The 14,228-nt window shown below is 35.5% G+C and overlaps 1 pseudogene; it reads left to right on the top strand.

Moving 5' to 3' along the window:
- The first annotated feature begins 449 nt into the window (after nt 1-449).
- Nucleotides 450-1,572, top strand: LOC117705139 (polypeptide N-acetylgalactosaminyltransferase 1 pseudogene; annotated as a pseudogene).
- Nucleotides 1,573-14,228: the final 12,656 nt, after the last annotated feature.

The following is a 14,228-nucleotide window of genomic DNA, read 5'->3' on the forward strand; positions in this document are numbered from 1 at the left end:
AATAAGAAGAGAAAAGGGAGAGAGGACTTCCTGTTAGAAATGTTCTAGAGCTAGTGCAGAAGCCTCATGAAGGTCCTGGAGAAATTCAGAAATCAGTCTTCATTCCTAAAGAGGATCAAGAAAAGATGAAAGAGATGTTTAAAATCATTCAGTACAACTTAATGGCAAGTGAGATGATTGTATTCAACAGGTCCTTAACAGACGTGAGGTTAGAGGGGTATAAAACAAAGGTGTATCCAGATAACCTTCCTACAACAAGCGTGGTGATTGTCTTCCACAATCAAGCATGAAGCAAACTTCTGAGAACAGTCCATAGTATCATTAATTGCTTGCCAACAAACATGACAGAAGAAATTGTTCTTGTAGATGATGCCAGTGAAAGATAATTTTTGAAAAGACCTCTAAAAAGTTATGTGTAAAAACGTAAAATGCCAGTTCATGTGATTTGAATGGAATGGCATTCTGGGTTGATCTTAGCTATATTAAAAGGAGATGCTGGGTTCAAAGGCCAAGTGATCACTTTCTAAGATGCTTAAGGTGAGTGTACAGAAGTGTGGCTGAGCCTTTATTACCCCGAACCAAACATGAGTGAACAGTGGTGTGTCCTATTATTGATGTGATCAGTGATGATACTTTCAAGTACATGGTGGGCTGTAACATGACCTATGGTGGATTCAAGTGGAAGCTCAATTTGCATTGGTATCCTGTTCTCCAAGGAGAAATGAACAGAAGGAATGATAACCAGACTCTTCCTGTCAAAACTCCTACAATGGTCAGAGGCCTTTTTTTAATAGACAGAGATTACTTTCAAGAAATTGGAACATATAATGGTTGAATGGATATTTGGTGAGGAGAAAGCTTAGAAATTTCCTTTAGGATTTGGCAGTGTGGAGGAATTTTGGAAATAGTGACATGCTCCCATGTTGGTCATGTGTTTCGGAAAGCTACACGTTACACATTTCCGGGAGGGACAGGGCAGATTATCAGTAAGAATATAGATGGCTTACAGAAGTATGGATGGATGAATTCAAGAATTTCTTTTATATAATTTCTTCAGGTTTTACAAAGGTAAATTATGGAGATATATCATCAAGACTTGGTCTGAAATACAATGCAAACCTTTGTCTTGGTACCTTGAAAATATTTATCATGATTCTCATATTCCTCTTTACTATTTCTCATTGGGAGAGATACAAAATGTGTAAACAAATCAATGTCTAGATAACATGACTAGAAAAGAGAATAAAAAGATTGGAATTTTTAATTGTGATGGTATAAGAGTTTATCAGATTTTCTCTTACACTGCCAATAAAGAAATAAGAATAAAACTACTTTTGTTTGGACATTTCCAAACATAACATCCCAGTTACCATGTTCAAATGCCACCACGTAAAAGGCAACCAGCTCTGGGAATATGACCCAGTTAAATTAACCCTGCAGCATGTGAACAGTAATCAGTGCATGGATAAAGCCACAGAAGAGGACAGCCATGTGCCCAGCATTAGAGACTGCACTGGAAGCTGGTTCCAGCAGTGGCTTCTTCAAAGTGTCACCCTTCCAGAAGTATTCTGAGACCAAATTTATAACAACAAAGAAAGAAAAAAAGATTGACTGCGTTACCTCAGCATACATTTCTGCCACATTCTTAAGAAGCAAAAAACAAAAAGTGTTTTTCTCTTCTGTTGGATGTTAATGTTTATCAGTCATTAAAACTCAGACTCCTCTATCTTTCACATGCTATGAACCAACTTTCCTGCCCCAGGATATGAGACTGCAAAGTCATGAGATTGTGCACACTGATGTTTACAAGACTGGAAGCATCTTCATCAAGAACAGTGACTGGAGAATAAAATTTTTTTCAAATATTATTGAAAATCACACCATGTACTATTTATTTAAATCATTTTAAATCAAGTATCAACATGATTTTAAAATATGTATAAATATATAAATGTGTGTGTGTGTGTGTGTGTGTGTGTTTGTGCGTGTGTGTGTGTGTGTGTGTGTGTAATTTTTTAGGGAAGAAAGAATTGTTTTAGCTTAGAAAATCCTGTAACAATCTCTCATGAAGGGGAATCAAGTCAGAAACTCAAGAGAGTAAGAACCTGGAGGCAGGAACTTGGTGGCAAAAGCTAAAGCAAAAGCTAAGAAAAGCTGAGGGGGTGAGGGTGGGGGTGGGGGTTCTTGCTACTGGTTTTTTAGCCTGGTTTCTTCTATAACTCAGGATCACCTCTCCAGGGATGACACCACACACAGTGGTCTGTGGCCTCCTACATTAATTATTAATCAATAAAATGCAACACAGTATAGTCCAATTTGATGGACTCACTTTCTCTTAATTACGATTCCTCTTCCCTGATGAACCTAGTTCATATCATGTTGGAAAAACAAAATAACACAACAAAAACAAGCAACCCTTCTTGTAGGCATCCTTTCTTTGGAGGTGGGGGAAGCAGACACATCATGATGTGTATGTTCATCTGTCCATGCCATGGTGTTGATACAGGAAAGAAACAGTACTACTGTGTTTTCAAAGACAGGGGTTTCCGAGAGGGATTTCATGCCATGGCTTTGAGAAGTTGACAAGAATGGTCAGGGTGGAAGAGAACAGTGTGAAGGACTGAGTGTAGGAAGTAGCATAGGCAGAAACAGAAAGCTAAGGAATTGATCCTGAGGACCAGAAGGTTCTCCGGAAAACAGGAACACCTGTTAGTCCTTTGAGTTCAGGCTCATTACCTTGTCAGACAGAAAATGATGGCCAAATTTGGGGAAGAGAATGACAGATTTCAAGGAAGTCTTATGTGGAGATCTATCATAGTGGGTTGGAGGAATTGGAAGGAGATGGGGCTGAAGGTGGGGAGGTGAACAAGGATATTCTAAGTGGTGAAAGTCCCTCCTGACCCAGGCACTAGTGGTCTCAGCCATTTCACCATTGCCTTGGCTTTTAAGTCATCACTTCCCCCTTTCTTCCTTTGTGTACTGTGTCATCTGTCTGTCTTGCTTTTTATATACAATGGTTGATAACAATGGGAAGTACTGCATGCCACATCACCTCGGATATGTGTCTTTGCATGGCACTAGATATATACAACTCTGTATATGGAGACACTAAGTTCTGGCAAATTGATAGTAAAAGTCAGCTGCTTTAGTTTAACTTCAGCGAGAGAGAGAGAGAAAGAGAGAGAGCGACAGAGAGTGATGAGAGAGAGACAGAGAGAGAGAGAGAGAGAGAGAGAGAGCAAAGACATGTCCCAGGTGGTCAGTTATTGTGTTTCATAGGCATTTACAAATGTTAAAACTCACCAGGCCTCCATAAAAAAGTATTCTACTGCTCTGAGGGTCTCTGGTCCACAAGTAACATAATGATCTTGCTTTTAACTCCAGAAATATAATGTTACCTGAGGGATGACAGCAGGAGAGTCATTGTGCACCAACTAATGGGATAAGGTAGTTAACTCAGGAGTCATTCTAATGCATCTTTGAATTCACATGATCTTAAAGCATTGGCTATTGATTAGTCTGCAACTCTGATTCGTGAGTCCAGAGGCAGAGCAGGTAGAAGCCTTTTCCAAAAGCACCTAATTAGTCCATATTATCTTCATACTCTACATTTTGACCACTGTGTACTGCCATGTGGGTTCTTAGACAAAATGCACAATATTTTGAAAAGTAACCCAAACTAGATAAAGCACATGCATATGTGTATAGTAGATTATGACATTAAAAACACCTCATGTCATACGTCCATTAACCTATTCATTGCCAAGGGTATAGAGATAATTTAATAAGGAAAGTAAGTTGTTGTTCTTAAACACCAAATAAAACCTAGCACTCTTCACATTTCAGACAGTACATAATTAGTCAAAATTATCTGGTAATGTAAAAGCAAGGAGAGGCAGTAACAACAGACCTTATCTCAATTGAATGCACAAGGTTAGGTACTGGGTATTTATCAGCATTGCAGAAGAATTTTAATTTTTAATCTTTACTTCAATGTATGCATGTCTTTTAGTACAATGAAAATACTTGCTGTGCAGAAAGGGCTCTGGATAGGTGTTTATAGCAGCAAGCACCTGCAGTTCTTCTTCAGTTCTGGAAGTTCCAGAGCAGCTAATACCACTTCATCAACCACATCCTCTAGGCCTTTCTCTGTAAGGGGAGACCATTCCACATACTTGAAAACCTTCAGATTCCAGGCCAGCTTTTCTGCAGTCTCTGGAGTTATAGGTTCTGTGGTTTATTAACAGGGTCGTCTCTGAGATCAATTTGGGTCCCAGCAAGCAAGAAAGGAGCCTTATTAGTGTTGAGTTATCTTGGACACCTTCTTATCTTTCACAAGTTTTAAATGATGAAAGAGAGACTACTAAAAATATATTAGAAAAACATTTGTTTGTGGATAATTCAGAGGTCTTAGTTTGTCATGATCATCTTTCACTGCATCATCAAAAAGTACAAGAGAAGATGGCTCTGCATAAATCGTCAAGGTGAGGCTGTAGTTGTGAAAAACTGAACATATTCTGAAAGAAATGAGTTTGTTTTATTAGGATGTCAGGAGACATGTTATACCAACATCACCATTGCTGACAACACACTAAGTTGTCTGCAATATGAAAATAATCAAGTGTCTACTTTCAATATTTCAAGTTAGATATTTACCCCAGCTTCTCTGCTGGGGAGTTAGCAACCCTGCTTGAAGAGAGAGTCAAGAAGACATCTCCTTTTGAAAGATTAAATTAAACGTATCATTTCTATAAAAGATAAGATTATTTTAATAATAAAAATATTAAGTAAAGAAAGCACAACTTAGAGTATCCCCTCGACAATAAAGGTTATGGGGAGGAAATATTTAAAGTTGAAATAGAAACTTAACAGTACTGATATTATCTAAGAAGGTGGTTCTCAACTGTTCAAATGCTGTGTGCTCTGATACAGTTACTCATGCTGTGGTGACCTCAACCATAAAATTATTATTGTTGCTACTTTATAACTAACTGTATTTTGCTACTGTCATGAATGATAATGTAAACACTACTGAAGATTAAGAGTTTTGACAAAGGTGACAATCCACAGGTTGAAAACTGCTGATGTAAGTGATAAAATATTGAGAGAAAAAAAGCAGGTTGTAGATTGAATTATATTTTATGATGGCTCATTTCAAGTCTCAATATATTTTTTATTTTTTCAGCATTGAAGTTTGAGCTGCTGGAGACACTTTTCCCATGAATGAGATAGAACATCTCATAAAAACATGAGTGATTCCAATGGCTGCATTGCCATTAGCTAGGACTTAACTTCAGGGAATTAATTAGAAGTGTTTTGGTGACCTTTTTTTCTCAGAGCAGTTCCTGAACAAACTACTTCACACATTTTTCTGAAAGTATCCATAAGGTTACTAAGAAGACATTTCAAGTAGCACTTTAAAAGCATCCTGTTATTAACACTAGACAAATGGTAAGAACAAAACTTCTCATCTTAATAGACAGCTTGCCCTGATAGATTGACAGCACCTCTCTATATACTTATCCCCTAGCTACCAACAAATAAAATGGGTACCAAGTTCTAAAGGTTCATTGTTTTTAACAAGAAAGTCTGAAAGAAGTACTGCTGGTAAATATGTAATAGACACAACCCAATATACAATTTTATATCATAAAAATAGATCTGGATCCTTCACATTTGCCAGATATCTATGTTTCAAATGCTGTATTCTCAGACACCTACTGGTTATGACACACACTTGACATGCATAGAGAGAGTCTGGATGCTGATGAAGTCCTTAATCAAGCCACCAAGCCTTTCAGATTTGCCCTACCTGAGTCTACTACTGGATAATATAGGAGTGTGTGTGTGTGTGTGTGTGTGTGTGTGTGTGTGTGTGTGTGTGTGTATTTTTTTCAGGATGTGATTTTAATGTCACTATTTAATAATTTGCTGTTTAAATACTTTGTTAATAATATCATGTATTAGAGCTTTTTGGGTTCTACCTGCTTATACACATTTGCTTCTGCAAGATATTTTCCTTCTAGCTAATTCAAATAAATAACAATAAAATGTATTCTATCCTAATAACTTATGAATACTTCCTAAAGCTACTGAAGATCATAGGATGTGTCAAAATAACACTTGAGGTCAAATTGTCGTTAGTGAAATATTTGACAAAATAAATTTCAATTGCATTATTAATGTTGGTGGGAAACTATGATTATAATTTCATGAAATACCTTTCAAAATTAACATCCATGATACCTATATTTTTTGCTCAAATAGTGATTATATTTATATTATAAATATAATAATTATATAATTATAAATAGTAAGTATATTTATGTATTTCTGTGCCATTAATTTTGTATTTAGTTACAGTGAACATCATTCATGTGTGTCTTTCTTCCCTTACTTCCGCAGTAACTTTTAAGCATAGCCTCTTTTCCTCATTCAGAAACTGTTCCCTATCCACTCTGTACTTCCTAGAGGGCTTGTGATAGTTTTCAGGCTACATCTCAGTCCTGCTGCCCAAATCAATTATCTGTAGTTTCCTCTCCTTATAGCATTTCACTGATTCAAAGTCTTATTTGATTCTCCATAGCACTTTTCTCTTACTGGTATCATTGTCACAATGAAGTTTGGAACAGCGAGCACTGCTAGCTCTGAGGACTGGTCGTTGGGTACACATACTGAGTTTTGAAGTCTTATTTTATTTTTCTCTCCTGGAAATAAAGAATATGTGAAGTTCTATTGTGAAAAGTATCATTCTACTGACTTTGAGAAAGCTGTCAAATACAAAGGGAATTTCTTTTTGGCTTTATTTTATTTTTTGGAAGAAATGACAGAGCATAAAAATGACAAAAGACAGAAATCTTTCTACAATAAAATGCAAAAAAAAAAAGAAACTTTTTTCCCCTTTCAAGGTTTGCCAAGAAAGGTTAGCTCATTCTTCTGTTTGGCAGAAGTATACCTTTCAGCATCATGTTTGATGGTCGGTAAATTTTCTTGAACAATTATTTAAATTCAAGAATAACTGGTGAGGTTGGAAGACTTTTTTATTCAGATGGGGATTTATGATACAATTATTATGGTGACATGGTGATACATCAAACAAAATATTATTTTTTCCACATTTTATTGGATATTCTACTTATTTACATTTCAGATATTATCCCTTTTCCCCATCCCCCCCGGAAATCCCTAGACAGTCTCCCCTTCTGCTACTTCTGTAAGGGTGTGCTCCCACCCATCCACCCACTCCTCCCTTCCTCCACTCAAATTCCCCCACACTGGGGCATGCAGCCTTCACGGTACCAAGAATCTCTTCTCCCACCAATGCCTGACAAGGTCACCCGCCACTGCTGGAGCCACAGGTACCTCCATGCGTGTTCCCAGGCTGGTGGTTTAAACCCTGGGAGCTCTGGTTGGTTGGTATTGTCACTCTTCCCATGGGGCAGCAAGTCCCTGCAGCTCCTTCAGTCCTCTCTCTGCCTCCTCCATTGGGAACCCCATGATCAGTTCAATGGTTAGCTCGAGCATCCACCTCTGTATATGCCAGATACTGGCAGATCATCTCAGGAGACAGCTATATCAGGATCCTGTCAGCATGCACTTCCTGGCATTCACAACACTGTCTGCATTTGTTGACTGCACATGAGATGGATCCCCATGTAGATGGCCCACATAAGGTAAATGCTAATATAATGTGCTACACTACTACACTACGTGGGTGGCCAGGAACCAGAGGTGGGATAGCCCAGGCACTTATGATACAAACAAAACAATTAGCTTAAAATAAATAAATAAATAAATAAATAAATAAATAAATAAATAAATCCTAATGATATCAAGCTATACCCATCCCCATCGGTTCCTGCATTGTCCAGTCGTCATCACGGAGGCATCCTCTGGCAGTAGATGGTGGTAGATATAGAGTCACAGAGTCAGCCATGTGGAGGGAGTCTAAATCTCAGGACTGCATTGAGTCCCTCCTCTTGGAGCAACAGGAACTCCACAGAAGAGTGGGAGTAAGGACACTTAGGTATCACAGGGGATGGAGAAAAGCAGGAGAATACAACCCAGCAAATAAAATAAGAAGGGCTCATATTGGCTCACAGAAAATGAAGTAGCAAACACAGGACCTGCATGGGTTTAACAATGTCCTCTGTGTATATGTTATGATGGTTAGCATAGCGTTTAAGAGAGATTTCTAACAATGGGGATGGTTGTGTCCTTGACTTTTTTGCCTATTCTTGTAACACATTTTTCTTAATGGATTCCTTTGCTCCACTTTATTTGAGGCATTTGCATTGTTTTCTTGTATCTTGTCCTGTTTTGTTGGGGTCCACACTAGCCCCACATTGGGGTGGCCAAAAAATGTCGCAGCCCAGGCAAAATGTTGAGGCCCAGGCTGACCCACGTTTGGGCGGCCACTGTATCCCGGCCCAAGCTGCTGCTCTGGTCTGCGGGTCGGGGTTCAGCAAGAGCGAGGGTGAGGGCAGACTCGAAGAATGGAGACCAGACAGAGTGTGATTCAATCCCGTTTATTCTTCAGTCTCTCTTCCTCTAAGTGTCTCCTTCTCTGTCTCCTCTGTCTGCTGTGTCTGATTCTGTCTGGAGCCAAGTATCTTCTACCTAATGTCTGATGTGTCTGATTCTCTGATCTCAGTCTGATTCTGATCTGTTCTGTCTCTGCCTTTTATATGTCTTACTTCTAAGCCACGCCTCTAAGTTACACCTTTAATCATGCCCTGATGTCTTGTCTCTAAATCTGATCTCTACACTTCTAAGTCATACTCTTAAGTCACACACCTTTAATCTCACGCACCTTTAATCTCACACACCCAAGGTATCTAAACCAAGATTATCAGAGTGTGCTCAGCTGTTGTAGGCTATTGTAATCCAAGTCTCATGTCAGGGTATATGGCTCAAGATGGCTGCAAAGCTGATAGCTGCTTTCTGCTAAAAGTCGACCCCCAACACTGTTTGCTTGTTGTCTCTTAGAGGCATTCATCTTTCTGAGGAGGAAATGAAGTGGAATTGACTCTGAAGGAGAGATGAGGAAGAGCTGAAAGGAGTGAAGGGAGGAGAAACTGTGGTTTGGACATAGTGGACAAGAGCAGAATTTATTTTCAATAAAAAATGAAAGATATAATAAAATAAATCTAAAACTATAGGTATGAAAAGAAAAATAAAATTCAGAACACTTTTAAAATATGAGAAATGTTGCCCAATTATTGACATATTTCTAAAGATTTACACTTTTTAACTAAACACATGGACATATTCTAAGCAGACATTTCAGGTTTTGAGGGCTTACAGTTATTAGTACAGAGATAAAATTAATGAGCTTATATCTGATTGTCATCACATTCGTAATACCTTCATGATGATATATTTGCATCAAATGAGTGCAAAAAATAGATTTGTTCATTGAATATATATATTAATCCACTTCTATTTTTGACAATTTTGAGTTTATGGTGTTCCAAACGCTGCAGGTTTTGAAGGTTAATTATATTTTTTCAAAATATCCTTTAAGTAAGTTATATAACATTTTAAGTCAGCATAGCACAAAATATTCTTGTCATGCCAGCATTGTATTAATGTGCCAAAAACATATAGCAGCACTCACACTAAAAGATTAAGCTAAATGAGACATTTAATTGGAGATATGGAAAATATTTTCCAAACAAAATTATGTCTAGATTTAAGGAGTAGGTTACTCCTAGGATTTTGGAAGTATGACAATTCATAAAGTCTTTACAGATTTTTGTATGTTTTGTATTTTACATCTTTTCAAAGTATCTGATTTAATAATTTACTTCAAATTTCAGACTGTACAAAGTATTTTAGCCATTTCAGCTAAATTATAACAAAAAATCTTTAGTAGGACAAAGAAACTTTTAGGAAAATAATATAGTTTACTTTTGAACATTGCTTGCTTAGCATGAATAAGCCCTGTGATTGATTCCCAGTACCACATAGATTATCCATAATGATACATCTTTGTAACCTTATCACTGGGAAAGTGGAGGCTAGAGGGTCAGAAGTTCAAAATTATCCTCAAGTGAACATGGATTTTCAGGTAAGCATAGGATACATAATACACTTTCTCAGAGAGAGAGAGAGAGAGAGAGAGAGAGAGAGAGAGATACAGAGAGAGAGACAGAGAGAATCATTGAATTATTTATGTGTATAACTATAAAAGAAGACTTTAGGAAAATTATATTATCACAAAGTACATCCTCTTCTTATGCAAAACATAGATAATCTCCATAATTAAAATATAGAATATAATAATAAGTTTTGTTCTTATTGTGTCATAATTTAGCTCATTTTTGTTCATGTATGTCCTAAATTAATCATTGAAGGCATTCAGGAAAATAATTTTTTTGATTTAGGTAACAAATCATAAGTGATATTTATAAAGACACAAAATCTCAAAGAAAGCAACATCATAATTTTAAAATGTAATGTGAAGCCTAATGTGGAGATGCATGCCTTTAATATTAGTTCTCAGAAGATAGAGGAAGGGGGAGGTTGGCAAGTTTGCAGACAGTCTTGTCTAGAAAGAGGGTTTCAAGCCAGATAATGCTACAAAACAAGAAGGTTTCCAAAAAAATTGATGCAAATGCTATTCTGAAAAGTATAATACATGAACATCTTTTGAAAGATAATACAATGGGCAGATGGGTGTAAAGATAAGAGACTATAGAAATTTGAGAGCTCAGTGATAACCAACTGATATCAAATAGATACAAAATAGGTACATAAATGATAGATATATTAGTAGACAGAAAGCAGATAGATGACAGGTAACAGATGGTGTAAAAGTTGAACTCACTTGAATTATTCTGTTAAAGCAACTTACGAATACAGAGCTAACAATAGAATGTTAACACACACACACACACATATATATATACATATATATGAGAACTTTTGTTAATTCTATATCTGTCCTCATCACAAAGATAATAATTTTTATCTATCTCAATAACAAGAACTGAAACCAAAAGATTTTTACGTTAATATGCAAATACACCAATTTTAGACCATAATTGATAGTCATTTGAAGTGTTGTGATAATAAACATAGATACAAAAATAACAGTGAGATATATTACTTATTCAACACTGTGCAATTTAAATAAATATTTAAGACACTACTAGGAAATAAGGAATTGTTTGAATACATGGTAGACAGAAGCATGAGTCCAAGTACTAAGAGTTCAAATAAAAGCATGTTCGAGGCAGAGGGTTGTCTCAGCAGTTAATAGCATCAATTGTTCCAAAGGCTAAAGAGGCTAAGTTCCAACCCAGAATCTACATGACAGCTAAGAACCTTCCGTAACTCTAATTCTAGGAGATACTATACTTTCTTCTGATCTCTGTGGGTAATAGGCTTTCACATGGTACACAAACGTACATTCAGGCAAACAATTGACACATAGAAAGCAAAATAAATAAACACAAAATAAAATAGGTTAGTATGATTTTTAAAAAAATAAAACTCGAAAAGAAAGCCTTGAAAATGAAGTAAACACCAGAGATAAAAGTTGCTTTTTCCACTACCTGACACTGTTAGTGGAAACATAATTTTACAGAAGTTAAGAACATATAAAAAGACAGGGTGGGGTTGCTTGGATTGTTCAAATAGTAAAAGTACAAGGTTCATGGAAATTTAGGGACATTAGAAACTGCTAAAATAAAAATTCCAAGCATCGTATTAATATTTAGGTAGCATAGTCATATACATATTTAAGATGATTGTCTGAGTATTAGGTTTAATAAATATATTCACGATGAAATAATAAACAATTTTGCAATTCTTAACATGTGTTTTAGGTATCCTAAAAATAACTATAAAATTTGACTTTAAGACCAGAAAGTAAAGACAATATTTGATTTCAGTGAAAAAATGATCCAAGTGCTTTAAATATTTGCTTCCTCTCTGTTCTGTACATGATAAAGGTAGCTGAGGGCTTAATAAATTCTTACAATTTAGAGTCATCAATTCTTTTCTTATTTTGAAAATAGTAGTGCTAATTTCAAGACAGAAACTTATAGATGTTCCAATTTATGTTTACATTATAAGTTCAAAAATTCAGAAAAATGTAGAGAATGGAAATTTTCTAGTATACATATATCAATATATCTTTCTAATAAAAGAGCCTTTATGGATTTTATTTAATGAATATCAGAAATGCATGGTCTCATGACTCACAGAATCTGTTACTTTGTTCAATTATAAATACAAACAAATATTTAATGCAATGTGTTCCTGAACCTTAATGTTTTGTGAGTAATTGATATTTAAATGTTTTCAGAATTATAAAAGAGTTTCTGTGTTATTTATTGCATTGCTATTCCATTTTCTTTTATTCATCTCAATACTTACTGTATTAGAAAAGTCTTAGTTTCTGCGTAGGAGGCATAGTGAAAAGTGAACATACAAAAATGGAAAATTAAAGCAAAATGCAAATATTTTATACTATTTTGAGTATTTCTTGGTGACTACCCAGGAAACACATCTTTGTGGAAAAGAAATCAATATGGCCAAGGGACTACAGTGATTTCTTTTTGGAATATTCCATTTTTCTTAGAGTCTTCACTAAAAAACTTGGCTATTATAACACAATTGCATAAATAACTTTGATTTCTTACAAATATCTTCTAAATACTTCACATTGCATCTGTTCACTAAAAGCCACCAGTGTTTGGCTGACACCTAAAAGCCAGACTTGTTTGATATTTTTAGCATATTGACGCTATTTCTATAGAGCAATAGTTCTAAGGAAATTTGGTCCAGGACATTTGTTCAGCAGAATATTTGTGGATTTCAATCTTTCTCTAATTGGGCATTATTTGTTGATCTGCTTACTGGCTTCCCCTTCTATATTGCCTTGTCTATTAAAGAGAATTGTGATGAAACATTGCTCTTCCTAAAAACCAGGAAATCGTATTGCTGCTTATTCTCTAAAGGGACTTACATATTAGGAATTAAAACAAATCTGTCCAGTTTGGTGTTCTGGTTATTAGCTGAACATAAGTTCTTTGTTCCTCTATTCTACACCTACTCCATTGTAATATTACTTCCAAAATCTGTCCTCATATAACTAGTGTCTGAAGCAACTAGTTAAGATTATGCTAAGTGTGTTTAACCAAATCTTAAGATATTGAACAAAATTAAAATTAAATATTTTTATTGCTGATCATCACTAAAACTACATATCATAAAATAGACTTTTTAAAGCATTTTCCTTGCTTTGACACAGTTAAATAGTAATTATTTTTGCAACATATTTATGCACGATTATAATTTAAGTCAAGAAGGAATTAAAGCAGATAATTATCTACAATAGTAGTTGGCCTTAACAAATTACTTATAAACCTTGGAAAGAATAGGCGAGTCACTATTTTGTCCTTTTCAGAATTCTTACCAATGGCTCTCTCTAGTGTTCTCTGTCTGTCTCTGTCTCTGTCAATGTCTTTTTCTGTCTCTGTCTTTCTCTGTGTCTGTCTGTCTGTCTTTCTGTCTCTCTCTCTCTTCTAGTACACACCCCTACATTCCTTTGTCCACATAAGCATTGACTATCCAACTCTAGGTTCATTGGTTGCCTCTGTGAAGATCGTTAATATATATATAGAACTTCTTTTGAATATATATTATATATAATATATATTAATTATATAAAATAACTATATATTAATATAAAATATATATTAATTATATATAATATATATTCAAATGTAGTTCTAGAGGTATGATCTACAAGTGATATTTATGGTTGGGTTCTGGAAATTCTAGAATTAAGATCATAATGGATAAGGTTAGTGATAATGTTACAGTATAAATGAGAACACTAACATTAGGATACAATGTGATAGCAGGACACACCAACATTCATTGCAGGCTCTCTTAATGCATTATTTTACGCGGCAGGTTTCTGGTGACTAATAGATTTTTTTTTTTTTTTGGCCAACTAGCAACTATTGTAAGATTTGTAAATTTTTCTAAGTGTAATAGACAAAAAAAAGGATGAAAACATCCTCCAAGGATTCAAACCTAATTCAAGTACTTGAAAAGTTTTATTTCTTCTAAGTCATCATTAAGCTTTCAAAGTTTCAGAACTGGCTTCATTCAAAACCAAACCAGAAACCCTGTTCTTCGAATAGTGGAGTTACAGTACAAATCTTATGTCCACATGATAATGTGTCTGCTGTTAAAATGGAGCATGG

Source organism: Arvicanthis niloticus, chromosome 3 (genome assembly GCF_011762505.2).
Source record: "Arvicanthis niloticus isolate mArvNil1 chromosome 3, mArvNil1.pat.X, whole genome shotgun sequence".
Lineage (NCBI taxonomy): Eukaryota > Metazoa > Chordata > Mammalia > Rodentia > Muridae > Arvicanthis > Arvicanthis niloticus.